The following is a 23024-nucleotide window of genomic DNA, read 5'->3' on the forward strand; positions in this document are numbered from 1 at the left end:
ATTAATTGAGATTGATATTTACATGATTAAATGTTTCCAACATGTTAAGCAATCAAACTTTTTAAGACTTGATTAATTGAAATATGTTTCATATAGACAATTGACCACCCAAGTTGACCGGTGATTCACGAACGTTAAAACTTGTAAAAACTATATGATGACATATATATGGATATATATATATAGTTAACATGATACTATGATAAGTAAACATATCATTAAGTATATTAACAATGAACTACATATGTAAAAACAAGACTACTAACTTAATGATTTTTAAACGAGACATAAATGTAACGATTATCGTTGTAAAGACATTTAATGTATATATATCATATTAAGAGATATTCATACATGATAATATCATGATAATATAATAATTTAAAATCTCATTTAATATTATAAACATTGGGTTAACAACATTTAACAAGATCGTTAACCTAAAGGTTTCAAAACAACACTTACATGTAACGACTAACGATGACTTAACGACTCAGTTAAAATGTATATACATGTAGTGTTTTAATATGTATTTATACACTTTTGAAAGACTTCATTACACTTATCAAAATACTTCTACTTAACAAAAATGCTTACAATTACATCCTCGTTCAGTTTCATCAACAATTCTACTCGTATGCACCCGTATTCGTACTCGTACAATACACAGCTTTTAGATGTATGTACTATTGGTATATACACTCCAATGATCAGCTCTTAGCAGCCCATGTGAGTCACCTAACACATGTGGGAACCATCATTTGGCAACTAGCATGAAATATCTCATAAAATTACAAAAATATGAGTAATCATTCATGACTTATTTACATGAAAACAAAATTACATATCCTTTATATCTAATCCATACACCAACGACCAAAAACACCTACAAACACTTTCATTCTTCAATTTTCTTCATCTAATTGATCTCTCTCAAGTTCTATCTTCAAGTTCTAAGTGTTCTTCATAAATTCTACAAGTTCTAGTTACATAAAATCAAGAATACTTTCAAGTTTGCTAGCTCACTTCCAATCTTGTAAGGTGATCATCCAACCTCAAGAAATCTTTTTTTCTTACAGTAGGTTATCATTCTAATACAAGGTAATAATCATATTCAAACTTTGGTTCAATTTCTATAACTATAACAATCTTATTTCAAGTGATGATCTTACTTGAACTTGTTTTCGTGTCATGATTCTGCTTCAAGAACTTCGAGCCATCCAAGGATCCATTGAAGCTAGATCTATTTTTCTCTTTTCCAGTAGGTTTATCCTAGGAACTTAAGGTAGTAATGATGTTCATAACATCATTCGATTCATACATATAAAGCTATCTTATTCGAAGGTTTAAACTTGTAATCACTAGAACATAGTTTAGTTAATTCTAAACTTGTTCGCAAACAAAAGTTAATCCTTCTAACTTGACTTTTAAAATCAACTAAACACATGTTCTATATCTATATGATATGCTAACTTAATGATTTAAAACCTGAAAACACGAAAAACACCGTAAAACCGGATTTACGCCGTCGTAGTAACACCGCGGGCTGTTTTGGGTTAGTTAATTAAAAACTATGATAAACTTTGATTTAAAAGTTGTTATTCTGAGAAAATTATTTTTATTATGAACATGAAACTATATCCTAAAATTATGGTTAAACTCAAAGTGGAAGTATGTTTTCTAAAATGGTCATCTAGACGTCGTTCTTTCGACTGAAATGACTACCTTTAAAAAAACGACTTGTAACTTATTTTTCCGACTATAAACCTATACTTTTTCTGTTTAGATTCATAAAATAGAGTTCAATATGAAACCATAGCAATTTGATTCACTCAAAACGGATTTAAAATGAAGAAGTTATGGGTAAAACAAGATTGGATAATTTTTCTCATTTTAGCTACGTGAAAATTGGTAACAAATCTATTCCAACCATAACATAATCAACTTGTATTGTATATTATGTAATCTTGAGATACCATAGACACGTATACAATGTTTCGGCCTATCATGTCGACACATCTATATATATTTCGGAACAACCATAGACACTCTATATGTGAATGTTGGAGTTAGCTATACAGGGTTGAGGTTGATTCCAAAATATATATAGTTTGAGTTGTGATCAATACTGAGATACGTATACACTGGGTCGTGGATTGATTCAAGATAATATTTATCGATTTATTTCTGTACATCTAACTGTGGACAACTAGTTGTAGGTTACTAACGAGGACAGCTGACTTAATAAACTTAAAACATCAAAATATATTAAAAGTGTTGTAAATATATTTTAAACATACTTTGATATATATGTATATATTGTTATAGGTTCGTGAATCAACCAGTGGCCAAGTCTTACTTCCCGACGAAGTAAAAATCTGTGAAAGTGAGTTATAGTCCCACTTTTAAAATCTAATATTTTTGGGATGAGAATACATGCAGGTTTTATAAATGATTTACAAAATAGACACAAGTACGTGAAACTACATTCTATGGTTGAATTATCGAAATCGAATATGCCCCTTTTTATTAAGTCTGGTAATCTAAGAATTAGGGAACAGACACCCTAATTGACGCGAATCCTAAAGATAGATCTATTGGGCCTAACAAACCCCATCCAAAGTACCGGATGCTTTAGTACTTCGAAATTTATATCATATCCGAAGGGTGTCCTGGAATGATGGGGATATTCTTATATATGCATCTTGTTAATGTTGGTTACCAGGTGTTCACCATATGAATGATTTTTATCTCTATGTATGGGATGTGTATTGAAATATGAAATCTTGTGGTCTATTATTATGACTTGATATATATAGGTTAAACCTATAACTCACCAACCTATATATATCAAATCATAATAATAGACCACAAGATTTCATATTTCAATACACATCCCATACATAGAGATAAAAATCATTCATATGGTGAACACCTGGTAACCGACATTAACAAGATGCATATATATAAGAATATCCCCATCATTCCGGGACACCCTTCGGATATGATATAAATTTCGAAGTACTAAAGCATCCGGTACTTTGGATGGGGTTTGTTAGGCCCAATAGATCTATCTTTAGGATTCACGTCAATTAGGGTGTCTGTTCCCTAATTCTTAGATTACCAGACTTAATAAAAAGGGGCATATTCGATTTCGATAATTCAACCATAGAATGTAGTTTCACGTACTTGTGTCTATTTTGTAAATCATTTATAAAACCTGCATGTATTCTCATCCCAAAAATATTAGATTTTAAAAGTGGGACTATAACTCACTTTCACATATTTTTACTTCGTCGGGAAGTAAGACTTGGCCACTGGTTGATTCACGAACCTATAACAATATATACATATATATCAAAGTATGTTTAAAATATATTTACAACACTTTTAATATATTTTGATGTTTTAAGTTTATTAAGTCAGCTGTCCTCGTTAGTAACCTACAACTAGTTGTCCACAGTTAGATGTACAGAAATAAATCGATAAATATTATCTTGAATCAATCCACGACCCAGTGTATACGTATCTCAGTATTGATCACAACTCAAACTATATATATTTTGGAATCAACCTCAACTCTGTATAGCTAACTCCAACATTCACATATAGAGTGTCTATGGTTGTTCCGAAATATATATAGATGTGTCGACATGATAGGTCGAAACATTGTATACGTGTCTATGGTATCTCAAGATTACATAATATACAATACAAATTGATTAAGTTATGGTTGGAATAGATTTGTTACCAATTTTCACGTAGCTAAAATGAGAAAAATTATCCAATCTTGTTTTACCCATAACTTCTTCATTTTAAATCCGTTTTGAGTGAATCAAATTGCTATGGTTTCATATTGAACTCTATTTTATGAATCTAAACAGAAAAGTATAGTTTTATAGTTGGAAAAATAAGTTACAAGTCGTTTTTGTAAAGGTAGTCATTTCAGTCGAAAGAACGACGTCTAGATGACCATTTTAGAAAACATACTTCCACTTTGAGTTTAACCATAATTTTTGGATATAGTTTCATGTTCATAATAAAAATTATTTTCTCAGAATAACAACTTTTAAATCAAAGTTTATCATAGTTTTTAATTAACTAACCCAAAACAGCCCGCAGTGTTACTACGACGGCGTAAATCCGGTTTTACGGTGTTTTTCGTGTTTCCAGGTTTTAAATCATTAAGTTAGCATATCATATAGATATAGAACATGTGTGTAGTTAATTTTAAAAGTCAAGTTAGAAGGATTAACTTTTGTTTGCGAACAAGTTTAGAATTAACTAAACTATGTTCTAGTGATTACGAGTTTAAACCTTCGAATAAGATAGTTTCATATATATGAATCAAATGATGTTATGAACATCATTACTACCTCAAGTTTAGTAGGTAAACCTACTGGAAGTGACAAGAAATGATCTAGCTTCAAAGGATCTTGGATGGCTTGAAAGTTCTTGAAGTAGGATCATGACACAAAAACAAGTTCAAGTAAGATTTTTACACGAATTAAGATAGTTTATAGTTATAGAAATTGAATCAAAGTTTGAATATGAATATTACCTTGAATAAGAAAGATAACCTACTGTATATAACAAAGGTTTCTTGATCTTAGATGATTACTTGGAATGGATTAGAAAGCTTGGAAGTAAATTAGTAAACTTGAAGGGATTTTTAAAGTGTTCTTGAAGTGTTCTTCCTATGATGATTATAGCTTGATTCTTGAAGTGATTTTTGATGAAGATGATGATTAACTACTGGAAAAATACGTTCATAATAGTGTGTGTGTATTGAGAGAGAATTAGAAAGAGAATTGGAAGTGAAATGGAGTGAATGATGAGTGGTAATTGGTGAGTGGTGAGTGGGGTTAAAAGGAGTTCTAGTTAGTTGACTAGCTCATGGTAGAAGTTAAAATTGATTAGTCATACATGACATAATCAAGAGTGGAATCCCATGCTAGTTCCTATTGGTATATACTCATAGTAAGTACGTTTTGAAGCTGTGTATAATACGGGTAAGAATACGACTAGAATTCTTGATGAAAGAAAAGAATGGAAAAGTAACTGTAACCATTTTCGTTAAGTATGAGTATTTTGATATATGTCTTGAAGTCTTCCAAAAGTATTTTAATACATCTAAATACACTACATGTATATACATTTTAACTGAGTCATTAAGTCATCGTTAGTCGTTACATGTAAGTGTTGTTTTGAAACCTTTAAGTTAACGATCTCAATTAATGTTGTTAACCCATTGTTTATTATATCTAATGAGATGTTAAATTATTATATTATCATGATATTATGATATATTAATATATCTTAATATGATATATATACATTTAAATGTCGTTACAACGATAATCGTTACATATATGTCTCGTTTCGAAATCCTTAAGTTAGTAGTCTTGTTTATATGTATATAACTCATTGTTAATATACTTATGGAGATACTTACTTATCATAATCTCATGTTAACCATATGTATATCCATATATATATCGTCATGTCGTTTTTACAAGTTTTAACGTTCGTGAATCGCCGGTCAACTTGGGTGGTCAATTGTCTATATGAAACATATTTCAATTAATCAAGTCTTAACAAGTTTGATTGCTTAACATGTTGGAAACATTTAATCATGTAAATATCAATCTCAATTAATATATATAAACATGGAAAAGTTCGGGTCACTACAGTACCTACCCGTTAAATAAATTTCGTCCCGAAATTTTAAGCTGTTGAAGGTGTTGACGAATCTTCTGGAAATAGATGCGGGTATTTCTTCTTCGTCTGATCTTCACGCTCCCAGTTGAACTCGGGTCCTCTACGAGCATTCCATCGAACCTTAACAATTGGTATCTTGTTTTGCTTAAGTCTTTTAACCTCACGATCCATTATTTCGACGGGTTCTTCGATGAATTGGAGTTTTTCGTTGATTTGGATTTCATCTAACGGAATAGTGAGATCTTCTTTAGTAAAACATTTCTTCAAATTCGAGATGTAGAAAGTGTTATGTATAGCCGCGAGTTGTTGAGGTAACTCAAGTCGGTAAGCTACTGGTCCCACACGATCAATAATCTTGAATGGTCCAATATACCTTGGATTTAATTTCCCTCGTTTACCAAATCGAAAAACGCCTTTCCAAGGTGCAACTTTAAGCATGACCATCTCTCCAATTTCAAATTCTATATCTTTTCTTTTAATGTCAGCGTAGCTCTTTTGTCGACTTTTGGCGGTTTTCAACCGTTGTTGAATTTGGATGATCTTCTTGGTAGTTTCTTGTATAATCTCCGGACCCGTAATCTGTCTATCCCCCACTTCACTCCAATAAATCGGAGACCTGCACTTTCTACCATAAAGTGCTTCAAACGGCGCCATCTCAATGCTTGAATGGTAGCTGTTGTTGTAGGAAAATTCTGCTAATGGTAGATGTCGGTCCCAACTGTTTCCGAAATCAATAACACATGCTCGTAGCATGTCTTCAAGCGTTTGTATCATCCTTTCGCTCTGCCCATCAGTTTGTGGATGATAGGCAGTACTCATGTCTAGACGAGTTCCTAATGCTTGCTGTAATGTCTGCCAGAATCTTGAAATAAATCTGCCATCCCTATCAGAGATAATAGAGATTGGTATTCCATGTCTGGAGACGACTTCCTTTAAATACAGTCGTGCTAACTTCTCCATCTTGTCATCTTCTCTTATTGGCAGGAAATGTGCTGATTTGGTGAGACGATCAACTATTACCCAAATAGTATCAAAACCACTTGCAGTCCTTGGCAATTTAGTGATGAAATCCATGGTAATGTTTTCCCATTTCCATTCCAGGATTTCGGGTTGTTGAAGTAGACCTGATGGTTTCTGATGCTCAGCTTTGACCTTAGAACACGTCAAACATTCTCCTACGTATTTAGCAACATCGGCTTTCATACCCGGCCACCAAAAATATTTCCTGAGATCCTTGTACATCTTCTCCGTTCCAGGATGTATTGAGTATCTGGTTTTATGAGCTTCTCTAAGTACCATTTCTCTCATATCTCCAAATTTTGGTACCCAAATCCTTTCAGCCCTATACCGGGTTCCGTCTTCCCGAATATTAAGATGTTTCTCCGATCCTTTGGGTATTTCATCCTTTAAATTTCCCTCTTTTAAAACTCCTTGTTGCGCCTCCTTTATTTGAGTAGTAAGGTTATTATGAATCATTATATTCATAGATTTTACTCGAATGGGTTCTCTGTCCTTCCTGCTCTAGGCATCGGTTACCACATTTGCCTTCCCCGGGTGGTAACGAATCTCAAAGTCGTAATCATTCAATAATTCAATCCACCTACGCTGCCTCATATTCAGTTGTTTCTGATTAAATATGTGTTGAAGACTTTTGTGGTCGGTATATATAATACTTTTGACCCCATATAAGTAGTGCCTCCAAGTCTTTAATGCAAAAACAACCGCGCCTAATTCCAAATCATGCGTCGTATAATTTTGTTCGTGAATCTTCAATTGTCTAGACGCATAAGCAATCACCTTCGTTCGTTGCATTAATACACAACCGAGACCTTGCTTTGATGCGTCACAATAAATCACAAAATCATCATTCCCTTCAGGCAATGACAATATAGGTGCCGTAGTTAGCTTTTTCTTCAATAACTGAAACGCTTTCTCTTGTTCATCATTCCATTCAAATTTCTTCCCTTTATGCGTTAATGCAGTCAAGGATTTTGCTATTCTGGAAAAGTCTTGGATGAACCTTCTGTAGTAACCAGCTAGTCCTAAAAACTGGCGTATATGTTTCGGAGTTTTTGGGGTTTCCCACTTTTCAACAGTTTCTATCTTTGCCGGATCCACCTTAATACCTTCTTTGTTCACTATGTGACCGAGGAATTGAACTTCTTCCAACCAAAATGCACACTTTGAAAACTTAGCGTACAATTCTTCCTTCCTCAATACTTCTAACACCTTTCTCAAATGTTCACCGTGTTCTTGGTCATTCTTTGAGTAAATAAGTATGTCATCATTGAAAACAATGACAAACTTGTCAAGGTATGGTCCACACACTCGGTTCATAAGGTCCATGAACACAGCTGGTGCATTAGTTAAACCAAACGGCATGACCATAAACTCGTAATGACCGTAACGTGTTCTGAAAGTAGTCTTTGGAATATCATCTTCTTTCACCCGCATTTGATGATATCGGGAACGTAAGTCAATCTTTGAATAAACAGACGAGCCTTGTAGTTGATCAAATAAGTCGTCAATTCTCGGTAGTGGGTAGCGGTTCTTGATGGTAAGTTTGTTCAACTCTCGGTAGTCGATACACAACCTGAATGTACCATCTTTCTTCTTGACAAACAAAACAGGAGCTCCCCACGGTGATGTGCTTGGTCGAATGAAACCACGCTCTAAAAGTTCTTGTAATTGGCTTTGCAGTTCTTTCATCTCGCTGGGTGCGAGTCTGTAAGGAGCACGAGCTATTGGTGCAGCTCCTGGTACAAGATCTATTTGAAATTCAACGGATCGCTGTGGGGGTAATCCCGGTAATTCTTTCGGAAATACATCGGGAAATTCTTTTGCAATGGGAACATCATTGATGCTCTTTTCTTCAGTTTGTACTTTCTCGACGTGTGCTAGAACAGCATAGCAACCTTTTCTTATTAGTTTTTGTGCCTTCAAATTACTAATAAGATGTAGCTTCGTGTTGCCCTTTTCTCCGTACACCATTAAGGGTTTTCCTTTTTCTCGTATAATGCGAATTGCATTTTTGTAACAAACGATCTCTGCTTTCACTTCTTTCAACCAGTCCATACCGATTATCACATCAAAACTCCCTAACTCTACTGTATCAAATCAATCTTAAATGTTTCGCTAACCAGTTTAATTTCTCGATTCCGACATATATTATCTGCTGAAATTAATTTACCATTTGCTAATTCGATTAAAAATTTACTATCCAAAGGCATCAATGGACAACTTAATTTAGCACAAAAATCTCTACTCATATAGCTTCTATCCGCACCCGAATCAAATAAAACGTAAGCAGATTTATTGTCAATAAGAAACGTACCCGTAACAAGCTCCGGGTCTTCCTGTACCTCTGCCGCATTAATATTGAAAACTCTTCCGCGGCCTTGTCCATTCGTGTTCTCCTGGTTCGAGCAATTTCTAATAATGTGGCCCGGTTTTCCACATTTATAACAAACTACATTGGCATAACTTGTTCCGACACTACTTGCTCCGCCATTACTCGTTCCGACACCATTTGTTCCTTTCGTTCTATTAACCCCTGGTCCGTAGACCTCACACTTCACCGCGCTATGACCATTTCTTTTACACTTGTTGCAAAATTTGGTGCAGAACCCCGAGTGATACTTTTCACACCTTTGGCATAGCTGCTTATGATTGTTGTTGTTGTTGCGGTTATTATTGTTGTTGGGATGATTGTTGTAGTTGTTGTTATTGTTGTTGTTGTTGTTGTTGGGCCGTTTGTTGTAGTTGCGATTGATGTTGCGATTGTTGGGATAATTGTTGCAATTATTGTTGTAATTGCTGTTGTTGTTGTATTGGTGATTCTTATCACCGTTTTCCTCCCACTTTCTTTTGACTTGCTTCACATTGGCCTCTTCAGCAGTCTGTTCTTTAATTCTTTCTTCAATCTGGTTCACTAGTTTGTGAGCCATTCTACATGCCTGTTGTATGGAGGCGGGCTCGTGTGAACTTATATCTTCTTGGATTCTTTCCGGTAATCCTTTCACAAACACGTCGATCTTCTCTTCCTCATCTTCGAATGCTCCCGGACACAATAGGCACAATTTTGTGAATCGTCTTTCGTACGTGGTAATATCAAATCCTTGGGTTCGTAACCCTCTAAGTTCTGTCTTGAGCTTATTGACCTCAGTTCTGGGACGGTACTTCTCGTTCATCAAGTGCTTGAATGCTGACCATGGTAGTGCTTACGCATCATCTTGTCCCACTTGCTCTAGATAGGTATTCCACCATGTTAATGCAGAACCTGTGAAGGTATGCGTAGCGTACTTCACTTTGTCCTCTTCAGTACACTTACTTATGGCAAACACCGATTCGACCTTCTCGGTCCACCGTTTCAATCCGATCGGTCCTTTGGTTCCATCAAATTCCAAAGGTTTGCAGGCAGTGAATTCTTTGTAGGTGCATCCTACACGATTTCCTGTACTGCCAGATCCAAGGTTATTGTTGGTATGTAGCGCAGCCTGTACTGCGGCTATGTTTGAAGCTAGAAAAGTACGGAATTCCTCTTCATTCATATTCACGGTGTGTCGAGTAGTCGGTGCCATTTCCTTCAAAATAGTCAAATGGAACAAGTTAATCATACAGAATATTAAGAGTAGTTAATAGTATTTTGTAGCATAATATGAACTCATTTATAAAAGCTTTTTCTTCATATTAGCGTTTTATAAGTTTAAATTCGGGTAGTACCTACCCGTTAAGTTCATACTTAGTAGCTAATATACAATTCAACTACTACAATTCTATATGAAAAACTGATTGTAATAATATTTCGCGTTCAAACTTTTATACAATATTTTACAAACTTACAATACCGCTTATTTTACATAAAGCATGAAATATAGCACACAATAACTTTTATACAAGATAGTTGTGAAGATAATTCTAGCTAGTACACAAGTCGTTCAGCAAAGGCAATAAAGACACGTAATTCATACGTCCAGAAACAAGTCATGCATTCTGGTTTTACTAGGACTACTTCCCATCCTTGGTCTTGTGGAACATAACCGTTATGGCAATTGATAAGACAGCGTGTTGTAACGTCGTCAAAGGGACGAGGGTTACGTAATGACCAACAGTCTCGTAATAACCTAAAAACCTCATTTCTTACCCCAATTACCGACTCCGTCACTTGTGGGAACGTTTTGTTTAATAGTTGTAGCCCGATGTTCTTGTTCTCACTTTGGTGAGAAGCGAACATTACTAACCCGTAAGCATAACATGCTTCTTTATGTTGCATGTTAGCCGCTTTTTCTAAATCACGAAGTCCTATATTCGGATATACTGAGTCAAAATAATTTCTTAACCCGTTGCGTAAAATAGCATTTGGGTTCCCCGCAATATATGCGTCAAAGTAAACACATCGTAACTTATGGATTTCCCAATGTGATATCCCCCATCTTTCGAACGAAAGCCTTTTATAAACCAAGGCATTCTTGGAATGTTCTTCGAATGTCTTACAAACTGATCTCGCCTTAAATTGTTGTGCCGAGGAATTCTGACTGACTCTAGACAAGATTTCATCAATCATGTCTCCGGGTAGGTCTCTTAAAATATTGGGTTATCTATCCATTTTGTGTTTTTATACTGTAAAATAGACAAGAGTTAGATTCATAAAAAAATACTTATTAATACAAGCAATTTTTTACATATATCATAAAGCATAAGCACACTATATTACATATATTACACCACACGAATACAACTATCTTATTCTGACTCGCTTGTTTCTTCTTGTTCGGTTTTGGTTCGTTTTGCCAAGTTTCTAGGGATATATGATGTTCCCCTAATACGAGCCGTCGTTTTCCACATTGGTTTAGAAAAACCTGGTGGTTTAGAGGTTCCCGGGTCATTGTTACAACTTAAGGACTTCGGGGGTTGACGATACATATAAAGTTCATCGGGGTTGGAATTAGATTTCTCTATTTTTATGCCCTTTCCCTTATTATTTTCTTTTGCCTTTTTAAATTCAGTTGGGGTAATTTCTATAACATCATCGGAATTCTCGTCGGAATCCGATTCATCGGAGAATTGGTAATCCTCCCAATATTTTGCTTCCTTGGCGGAAACACCATTGACCATAATTAACCTTGGTCGGTTGGTAGAGGATTCTCTTTTACTTAACCGTTTTATTATTTCCCCCACCGGTTCTATTTCTTCTTCCGATTCCGACTCTTCTTCCGATTCCTCTTCGGGAACTTGTGAATCAGTCCACGAATCATTCCAATTTACATTTGACTCTTCATTATTATTAGGTGAGTCAATGGGACTTGTTCTAGAGGTAGACATCTATCACATAATATCAAACACGTTAAGATATTAATATATCACATAATATTCATATGTTAAAAATATATAGTTTCCAACAAAAATGTTAAGCAATCATTTTTAAAGAAAACACGGTCGAAGTCCAGACTCACTAATGCATCCTAACAACTCGATAAGATACACTAATGCAAATTTTCTGGTTCTCTAAGACCAACGCTCGGATACCAACTGAAATGTCCCGTTCTTATTGATTAAAAACGTTCCATATTAATTGATTTCGTTGCGAGGTTTTGACCTCTATATGAGACGTTTTTCAAAGACTGCATTCATTTTAAAACAACCCATAACCTTTATTTCATCAATAAAGGTTTAAAAAGCTTTACGTAGATTATCAAATAATGATAATCTAAAATATCCTGTTTACACACGACCATTACATAATGGTTTACAATACAAATATGTTACAACAAAATAAGTTTCTTGAATGCAGTTTTTACACAATATCATACAAGCATGGACTCTAAATCTCGTCCTTATTTAAGTATGCGACAGCGGAAGCTCTTAATAATCACCTGAGAATAAACATGCTTAAAACGTCAACAAAAATGTTGGTGAGTTATAGGTTTAACCTATATATATCAAATCATAATAATAGACCACAAGATTTCATATTTCAATACACATCCCATACATAGAGATAAAAATCATTCATATGGTGAACACCTGGTAACCGACATTAACAAGATGCATATATATAAGAATATCCCCATCATTCCGGGACACCCTTCGGATATGATATAAATTTCGAAGTACTAAAGCATCCGGTACTTTGGATGGGGTTTGTTAGGCCCAATAGATCTATCTTTAGGATTCGCGTCAATTAGGGTGTCTGTTCCCTAATTCTTAGATTACCAGACTTAATAAAAAAGGGCATATTCGATTTCGATAATTCAACCATAGAATGTAGTTTCACGTACTTGTGTCTATTTTGTAAATCATTTATAAAACCTGCATGTATTCTCATCCCAAAAATATTAGATTTTAAAAGTGGGACTATAACTCACTTTCACAGATTTTTACTTCGTCGGGAAGTAAGACTTGGCCACTGGTTGATTCACGAACCTATAACAATATATACATATATATCAAAGTATGTTTAAAATATAGTTACAACACTTTTAATATATTTTGATGTTTTAAGTTTATTAAGGCAGCTGTCCTCGTTAGTAACCTACAACTAGTTGTCCACAGTTAGATGTACAGAAATAAATCGATAAATATTATCTTGAATCAATCCACGACCCAGTGTATACGTATCTCAGTATTGATCACAACTCAAACTATATATATTTTGGAATCAACCTCAACCCTGTATAGCTAACTCCAACATTCACATATAGAGTGTCTATGGTTGTTCCGAAATATATATAGATGTGTCGACATGATAGGTCGAAACATTGTATACGTGTCTATGGTATCTCAAGATTACATAATATACAATACAAGTTGATTAAGTTATGGTTGGAATAGATTTGTTACCAATTTTCACGTAGCTAAAATGAGAAAAATTATCCAATCTTGTTTTACCCATAACTTCTTCATTTTAAATCCGTTTTGAGTGAATCAAATTGCTATGGTTTCATATTGAACTCTATTTTATGAATCTAAACAGAAAAGTATAGGTTTATAGTCGGAAAAATAAGTTACAAGTCGTTTTTGTAAAGGTAGTCATTTCAGTCGAAAGAACGACGTCTAGATGACCATTTTAGAAAACATACTTCCACTTTGAGTTTAACCATAATTTTTGGATATAGTTTCATGTTCATAATAAAAATCATTTTCTCAGAATAACAACTTTTAAATCAAAGTTTATCATAGTTTTTAATTAACTAACCCAAAACAGCCCGCGGTGTTACTACGACGGCGTAAATCCGGTTTTACGGTGTTTTTCGTGTTTCCAGGTTTTAAATCATTAAGTTAGCATATCATATAGATATAGAACATGTGTGTAGTTAATTTTAAAAGTCAAGTTAGAAGGATTAACTTTTGTTTGCGAACAAGTTTAGAATTAACTAAACTATGTTCTAGTGATTACGAGTTTAAACCTTCGAATAAGATAGTTTTATATATATGAATCGAATGATGTTATGAACATCATTACTACCTCAAATTTAGTAGGTAAACCTACTGGAAGTGACAAGAAATCATCTAGCTTCAAAGGATCTTGGATGGCTTGAAAGTTCTTGAAGTAGGATCATGACACAAAAACAAGTTCAAGTAAGATTTTTACTCGAATTAAGATAGTTTATAGTTATAGAAATTGAATCAAAGTTTGAATATGAATATTACCTTGAATAAGAAAGATAACCTACTGTATATAACAAAGGTTTCTTGATCTTAGATGATTACTTGGAATGGATTAAAAAGCTTGGAAGTAAATTAGTAAACTTGAAGGGATTTTTGAAGTGTTCTTGAAGTGTTCTTCCTATGATGATTATAGCTTGATTCTTGAAGTGATTTTTGATGAAGATGATGATTAACTACTGGAAAAATACGTTCATAATAGTGTGTGTGTGTTGAGAGAGAATTAGAAAGAGAATTGGAAGTGAAATGGAGTGAATGATGAGTGGTAATTGGTGAGTGGTGAGTGGGGTTAAAAGGAGTTCTAGTTAGTTGACTAGCTCATGGTAGAAGTTAAAATTTATTAGTCATACATGAAATAATGAAGAGTGGAATCCCATGCTAGTTCCTATTGGTATATACTCATAGTAAGTACGTTTTGAAGCTGTGTATAATACGGGTAAGAATACGACTAGAATTCTTGATGAAAGAAAAGAATGGAAAAGTAACTGTAACCATTTTGGTTAAGTATGAGTGTTTTGATATATGTCTTGAAGTCTTCCAAAAGTATTTTAATACATCTAAATACACTACATGTATATACATTTTAACTGAGTCGTTAAGTCATCGTTAGTCGTTACATGTAAGCGTTGTTTTGAAACCTTTAAGTTAACAATCTCAATTAATGTTGTTAACCCATTATTTATTATATCTAATGAGATGTTAAATTATTATATTATCATGATATTATGATATATTAATATATCTTAATATGATATATATACATTTAAATGTCGTTACAACGATAATCGTTACATATATGTCTCGTTTCGAAATCCTTAAGTTAGTAGTCTTGTTTATATGTATATAACTCATTGTTAATATACTTATGGAGATACTTACTTATCATAATCTCATGTTAACCATATGTATATCCATATATATATCGTCATGTCGTTTTTACAAGTTTTAACGTTCGTGAATCGCCGGTCAACTTGGGTGGTCAATTGTCTATATGAAACATATTTCAATTAATCAAGTCTTAACAAGTTTGATTGCTTAACATGTTGGAAACATTTAATCATGTAAATATCAATCTCAATTAATATATATAAACATGGAAAAGTTCGGGTCACTACAGTTGTATGGAACATTTCGGTTATAATTCTGATTTTGATTGTAGATCGGTCTTGGCGGTTGATAATTATTTTAATAATTATTTCCAGGCCTTTGGTTCATGTATGAAATATTCTCTCTTTGTTCTATTGTTTGTTCAATACTGAGACAATCTTTTGTCAAATGTGGTCCTCCACACTGCTCACAACTAATTCTTATTGAGTGAATATCCTTAGTCATCTTTTCCATTCGTCTCTCGACAGCATCTATCTTTGCAGAAATGGAATCAAAGTCATGGCTAGAATCGGCTCTAGCTGCTCTCTATGATCTAACGATATCATTTTCTTGGTGCCACTCATGTGAGTGGGAAGCAGTGTTATCAATAATTTTGTAAGCTTCAGTTGCTGTTTTCTTCATAATGGAACCACCAGCTGCTATATGGATATCTTTTCGTGTAGTGATGTCGCATCCTTGGTAAAATATTTGTACTATTTGATAAGTGTCTAAACCATGTTGCGGACATCCTCTCAATAACTTTCCAAATCTTGTGCACGCTTCATATAGAGTTTCGTTTGGCATTTGTGTGAACGTAACAATTTCTCCTAGAAGTCTTACGGCTTTAGATGCCGAAAAGAATTGTTTAAGAAATTTTTCAACTAAAACGTCCCATGTATCAATCGCCTCTTCAGGTAACGATTCTAACCAATCTTTGGCTTCTCCCTTTAAAGTCCAGGGAAATAACATGAGATATATCTGTTCATCCTCCACTTCTCGGATTTTAAATAGTGTACAGATCCTATTAAAAGTACGAAGATGTTCGTTTGGATCTTCCTTCGGCGCACCACTAAATTGGCATTGATTAGTCACCATGTGTAAGATTTGTCCTTTGATTTTATAATCTGGCACATTAATGTCTGGTTGAGTAATTGCGTGACCTTGGCCAGTGCGTTTAGCTCTCATTCGGTCTTCCATACTTAGAGGTTCCAGATTTTCCATGATTGAATTTGTTGAATCTGAATCACTAGAGGATTATGATTTAATGGGTTGTTCCTCGACAATCTCCGTTTGAATGATTGGTGGTTCCGGAGGAAAGATTAGTGGTTCAGGATCTCTGAATTGTCCCTGAATATCCTCCAGATTCTCAATTGTGAGGTCGGGTTCAAAGAATGGATTATCAGAAATTTGAATTGGAGTACTTGGTGGACTGGATGACGATTCTAAAGAAAAATCAACGGCGACAATATTGGCTAGATGTCTTGATCGAGTTACAGGTGGTGAACGTATAAAAGGTGGTGAACGTTTTGCTCGGTGCATTCACTGAATATCCTATTAGTTATAAAAGATAAAAATTATATAAGTTATCAAATTTAATAGACTTTTCTGATTTTGCCCACATTTCGAATAGCCAATAGATGCAGCAGGTAACCAGGACCCTTTAAATCGAAAGCCCATAACACGCCACTAACAAATCTAACTATTACTACGAACCAGAAAATTTTGGATGTCTATCAATTTAACCACTTAAAATAATTTTTCGTTGAAATTTAAAGAAATTTTAGAGAAGAAATAGAAAATTCTATATCCTAAAAACTAGAGCGTCGTGAAATAAGAAAGAAAAAGAGCGCGTCAGAAAAACGTCGAAAAATAAATGGTCGAAAAATAATAAAAAGAACGTAGTGCGTCGAAACTTAAGAGTCTAAAAACTAAGAATTAAAAGGTGCGTCTAAAAATATTAAAGCTTAAAGGAATACTATATCCAAAACGGTAATAACTTAAAAAATACTAAAATCTTAAAAGGGCGTCGTAAAAATTCTAAAGCACCTAAATCTTAGTCTAAAGAAAAAGCACTTAAGGGATTTTACGGCAAAGCCTAAAAATCTAGAAATAAAAATAACTATGGCAAAAACTATGACTTAAAACTAAATATGAACGAAAAATACAAATATTACGTTAAAACAAATAAAAAGGTACAAAATATAAAAATAAACTTAAAGTTGTAAAAAGTACAATTTTTATAAAAATATTATTTTTATATTATTTATTTTATAAAATTATTAATTTTATAATTTATTAAAACTAATTAAAACTAAAAATACAAATTAAATAAATAACTAAAACTAAATAATTAAATAAGTAACCCTAATTAGGGTTTTAATTAATAATAACAATAATAATAATTACTCCGTAATTAATGCAGAAGTGGGTCAACTCTGGCGTGTCAGATCCCTTCATGCGGTCGCATGAATTTTGGTCTACGGATGCATGCGGTCGCATGAATTAAAAAATCGGGCCAGATTATTTGGGCTGCTACAGTGTAGCCCGAATATAATTTCTTATTTTTTTTTTCTATTTTTATAATTAAATAAAGTATAATAAATAAAAACTTATATATATTTTTTTTACAAACTAAAATAGAAATAGAAATATTTTATAATTTATATATTTTAAACAAACTCTTAAAAATATATATATTTTGTTTTTCTTTTTATATTTTTATATTTTCAATATTTAAAACGTATTTTTTCAAAAGCGTATTTTTACATAAGTAAACTAAATTTTTTTTTATATATAGCGTTTCGCTTTCGGCGTTGTTTTTCCCCGGCAGCGGTGCCAAAAATACTTGATGTGCGTAGAGGTGTATACGAAATAGTTATATTTTTACTATAAAATACTATTAAATACGATACAATTTTATACAAGTTATTTATTTATTTATAGAGTGGATATACCTAAACCTTGCTACAACACTTATAGGCAGTGTACCTAATCATACAGTAGTGTAGTTTTTAGTAAGTCCGGTTCGTTCCACAGGGATCTTAGCCAAGTTTAATGCTATATTTTTAAAAACTATATTTGCAAATATATATATATATATATATATATATATATATATATATATATATATATATATATATATATATATATATATATATATATATATATATATATATATATATATATATATATATATATATATATATATAAGTAGTATTATTATTATAAAAAGGGGGGTTTTTACCGTTTAATGACCGGTTTGTCTATTTTAAAACTTAAGTCACAGTTAAAACCTAATGTAAAATAAATATAACTTAATTTTAAGCATAAAGTAAATAACGATAATGAAATTGCGATAAATAAAAATGCGATAAATAAAATGACGATAAATAAAATTGCGATAAAAAGTACGATAATTAAAAGTGCATTTAAATAAAATGACAGTAAATAAAAGTGCGATAATTAAAAGTGCAATTAAATATGAAATAAAGGAATTATGCTTATTTAAACTTTCGTAATCATGATGTTTGAGGTGTTAATTTTAGTTTATTACCATGGGTTAATTTTCCTTTGTCCTGGATTATTCAATATGTCTGTCTGGTTTTTGTCCATAACAGTCCATCAGTCATAAATATAAAGTGCGAGTGTCCTCGTCAAATTATCCTTATATCCAAAGTCAAATATTCCAAATAATTGGGGACTTAAACTATAATTACACCAATTTTCCTTGTATATAATTCACCTCTGTTTTAATAAGTCCATTGACTATTAATCCATTCCCGTGTTCGGTTAAATGAACAATTATTAGTACTTATAAATATCCCGCCCATCGTGTCCGATCTAATGTATATGGTTATTTATAGGTACGTCCAATTGTAAATCTTTATATTAAATTAACAAACTATCATTTAATTAAATAAATATAAAGCCCATTAATAACCCATAGTCTAATTTTCACAAGTGTCGTTCTTTAGTCCAAACCCCAATTATGGTACAAAGCCCAATTACCCTGTCTTTAATATTTAGCCCAACATCACGATTACTTCGGCTTAAATAAGCATAATAATAACTTAGCTACGAGATATTAATTTAAAAAGGTTGAACATAACTTACAATGATTAATAATAGCGTAGCGTTACACGGACAGAATTTTGACTTACACCCTTACAACATTCGCTAACATATACTTATTATTAAAATTAAAATTAAAATTAAAATTATAATATATATATATATATATATATATATATATATATATATATATATATATATATATATATATATATATATATATATATATATATATATATATATATATATATATATATATATATATATATATATATACGTGAGAGATGGAGAAAGAAAAAGATGTGTTTTTGTTCAACCAAAACTGCGAAATTTATAGGACCTGACCCTCAAATTGGGGCCATGCGATCGCATGGAAATTAAGCCTCCAGGCCATGCGATCGCATGGAGGTAGGATCCAGCTCACATACTTTTGTTTACTTTCTTGCCGATGGTTTTATAAATATATATAATATATATATAAATTTTAAGAATTATTTATATATTATATTATATTCATGTGCATAGTTGACTTGTAATTTTTAGTCCGTTGCGTCGCGCGTTGAAAGTTGACTTTGGTCCCGGTCCCGGATTTTCGGACGTCCTTGCGTACAATTTAATATCTTGTATTTTGCTTTTCGCGTCTTGTACTCTTGTAATTTTGAGACGTTTCTCATCAATAATTTGAACCACTTTGATTGTACTTTGTACTTTTGAGCTTTTTGGTCGTTTACGTCTTCAATTCATCGAATCCGTCTTTTGTCTTCACTTTTTATTATTTAAACGAATATCACTTGTAAATAGAACAATTGCAACCAAAAGCTTGTCTTTCTTGAGGGATAATGCTATGAAATATATGTTCGTTTTTAGCATTATCAGTTACATATATGTCTCGTTTCGAAATCATTAAGTTAGTAGTCTTGTTTTTACATATGTAGTTCATTGTTAATATACTTAATGATATGTTTACTTATCATAATACCATGTTAACTATATATATAATCATATATATGTCATCATATAGTTTTTACAAATTTTTACGTTCGTGAATCACTGGTCAACTTGGGTGGTCAATTGTCTATAGGAAACCTATTTCAATTAATCAAGTCTTAACAAGTTTGATTGCTTAACATGTTGGAAACACTTAATCATGTAAATAACAATTTCATTTAATATATATAAACATGGAAAAGTTTGGGTCACTACAGTACCTACCCGTTAAATAAATTTTGTCCCGAAATTTTAAGCAGTTGGAGGTGTTGACATATCTTCTGGAAATAAGTGCGGGTATTTCTTCTTCATCTGATCTTCTTGTTCCTAGGTGAACTCGGGTCCTCTACGAGCATTCCATCAAACTTTAACAATTGGTATCTTGTTTTGCTTAAGTCTTTTAACCTCACGATCCATTATTTCGACGGGTTCTTCGACGAATTGAAGTTTTTCGTTGATTTGGATTTCGTCTAACGGAAGAGTGAGATCTTCTTTATCAAAACATTTCTTCAAATTTGAGACGTGGAAAAGTGTTATGTACAGCCGCGAGTTGTTGTGGTAATTCAAGTCGGTAAGCTACTGGTTCGACACGATCAATAATCTTGAATGGTCCTATATACCTTGGATTTAATTTCCCTCGTTTACCAAATCAAACAACGCCTTTCCAAGGTGAAACTTTAAGCATGTCCATCTCTCTAATTTCAAATTCTATATCTTTTCTTCTAATGTAGGCGTAGCTCTTTTGTCGACTTTGGGCGGTTTTCAACCGTTGTTGAATTTGAATGATCTTCTCGGTAGTTTCTTGTATTATCTCTGGACCCTAATCTGTCTATCCCCCACATCACTCCAACAAATCGGAGACCTGCAATTTCTACCATAAAGTGCTTCAAATGGCACCATCTCAATGCTTGAATGGTAGTTGTTGTCATAGGAAAATTCTGCTAACGGAAGGTGTCGATCCCAATTGTTTCCGAAATCAATAATACATGCTCGTAGCATGTATTCAAGCGTTTGTATCGTCTTTTCGCTCTGCCCATCAGTTTGTAGATGATAAGTAGTACTCATGTCTAGACGAGTTCCTAATGTTTACTGTAATGTCTGCCAGAATCTTGAAATAAATCTGCCATCCCTATCATAGATAATAGAGATTTGTATTCCATGTCTGGAGATTACTTCCTTCAAATACAATCGTGTTAACTTCTCCATCTTGTCATCTTCTCTTATTGGCAGGAAGTGTGCTGATTTGGTGAGACGATCAACTATTACCCAAATAGTATCAAAACCACTTGTAGTCCTTGGCAATTTAGTGATGAAATCCATGGTAATGTTTTCTCATTTCCATTCCGGGATTTCGGGTTGTTGAAGTAGACCTGATGGTTTATGATGCTCCGCTTTGACCTTAGAACACATCAAACATTCTCCTACGTATTTAAAAACATCGGCTTTCATACCCGGCCACCAAAAATGTTTCTTGAGATCCTTGTACATCTTCCCCATTCCAGGGTGTATTGAGTATCTGGTTTTATGAGCTTCTCTAAGTACCATTTCTCTCATATCTCCAAATTTTGGTACCTAAATTCTTTCAGCCCTATACCGGGTTCCATCGTCCCGAATATTAAGATGCTTCTCTGATCCTTTGGGTATTTCATCCTTTAAATTTCCCTCTTTTAAAACTCCTTGATGCGCCTCCTTTATTTGAGTAGTAAGGTTAGTGTGAATCATTATATTCATAGCTTTTACTCTAATAGGTTCTCTGTCCTTTCTGCTCAAGGCGTCGGCAATCACATTTGCCTTCCCCGGGTGGTAACGAATATCAAAAGTCATAATCATTTAATAATTCAATCCATCTGCGCTGCCTCATGTTCAGTTGTTTCGGATTAAATATGTGTTGAAGACTTTTGTGGTGAGTATATATAATACTTTTGACCCCATATAAGTAGTGCCTCCAAGTCTTTAATGCAAAAACAACCGCACCTAATTCCAAATCATGCGTCGTATAATTCTGCACGTGAATCTTCAATTGTCTAGACGCATAAGCAATTACCTTCGTTCATTGCATTAATACACAACCGAGACCTTGCTTTAAAGCGTCACAATATATCACAAAATCATCATTCCCTTCAGGTAATGATAATATAGGTGCCGTAGTTAACTTTTTCTTTAATAATTGAAACGCTTTCTCTTGTTCATCCTTCCATTCAAATTTCCTCGCTTTATGCGTTAATGCAGTCAAGGGTTTTGCTATTCTGGAAAAATCTTGGATGAATCTTCTGTAGTACCCAGCTAGTCCTAAAAATTGGCGTATATGCTTCGGAGTTTTCGGGGTTTCCCATTTTTCAACAGTTTCAATCTTTGCTGGATCCACCTGAATACCTTCTTTGTTCACTATGTGACCGAGGAATTGATCTTCTTCCAACCAAAATGCACACTTTCAAAACTTATCGTACAGTTTTTCCTTCCTTAACAACTCTAGCACTTTTCTCAAATGTTCTTCATGCTCTTGGTCATTATTTGAGTAAATAAGTATGCCATTGATGAAAACAATGACAAAGTTGTCAAGGTATGGTCCACACACTCGGTTCATGAGGTCCATGAACACAGCTGGTGCGTTAGTCAACCTAAACGGCATAACCATAAACTCGTAATGACCGTAACGCGTCCTAAAAGCAGTCTTTGGAATATCATCCTCCTTCACTCTCATTTGATGATACCCA

This window comes from Rutidosis leptorrhynchoides, chromosome 5 (assembly GCF_046630445.1).
Source record: "Rutidosis leptorrhynchoides isolate AG116_Rl617_1_P2 chromosome 5, CSIRO_AGI_Rlap_v1, whole genome shotgun sequence".
NCBI lineage: Eukaryota > Viridiplantae > Streptophyta > Magnoliopsida > Asterales > Asteraceae > Rutidosis > Rutidosis leptorrhynchoides.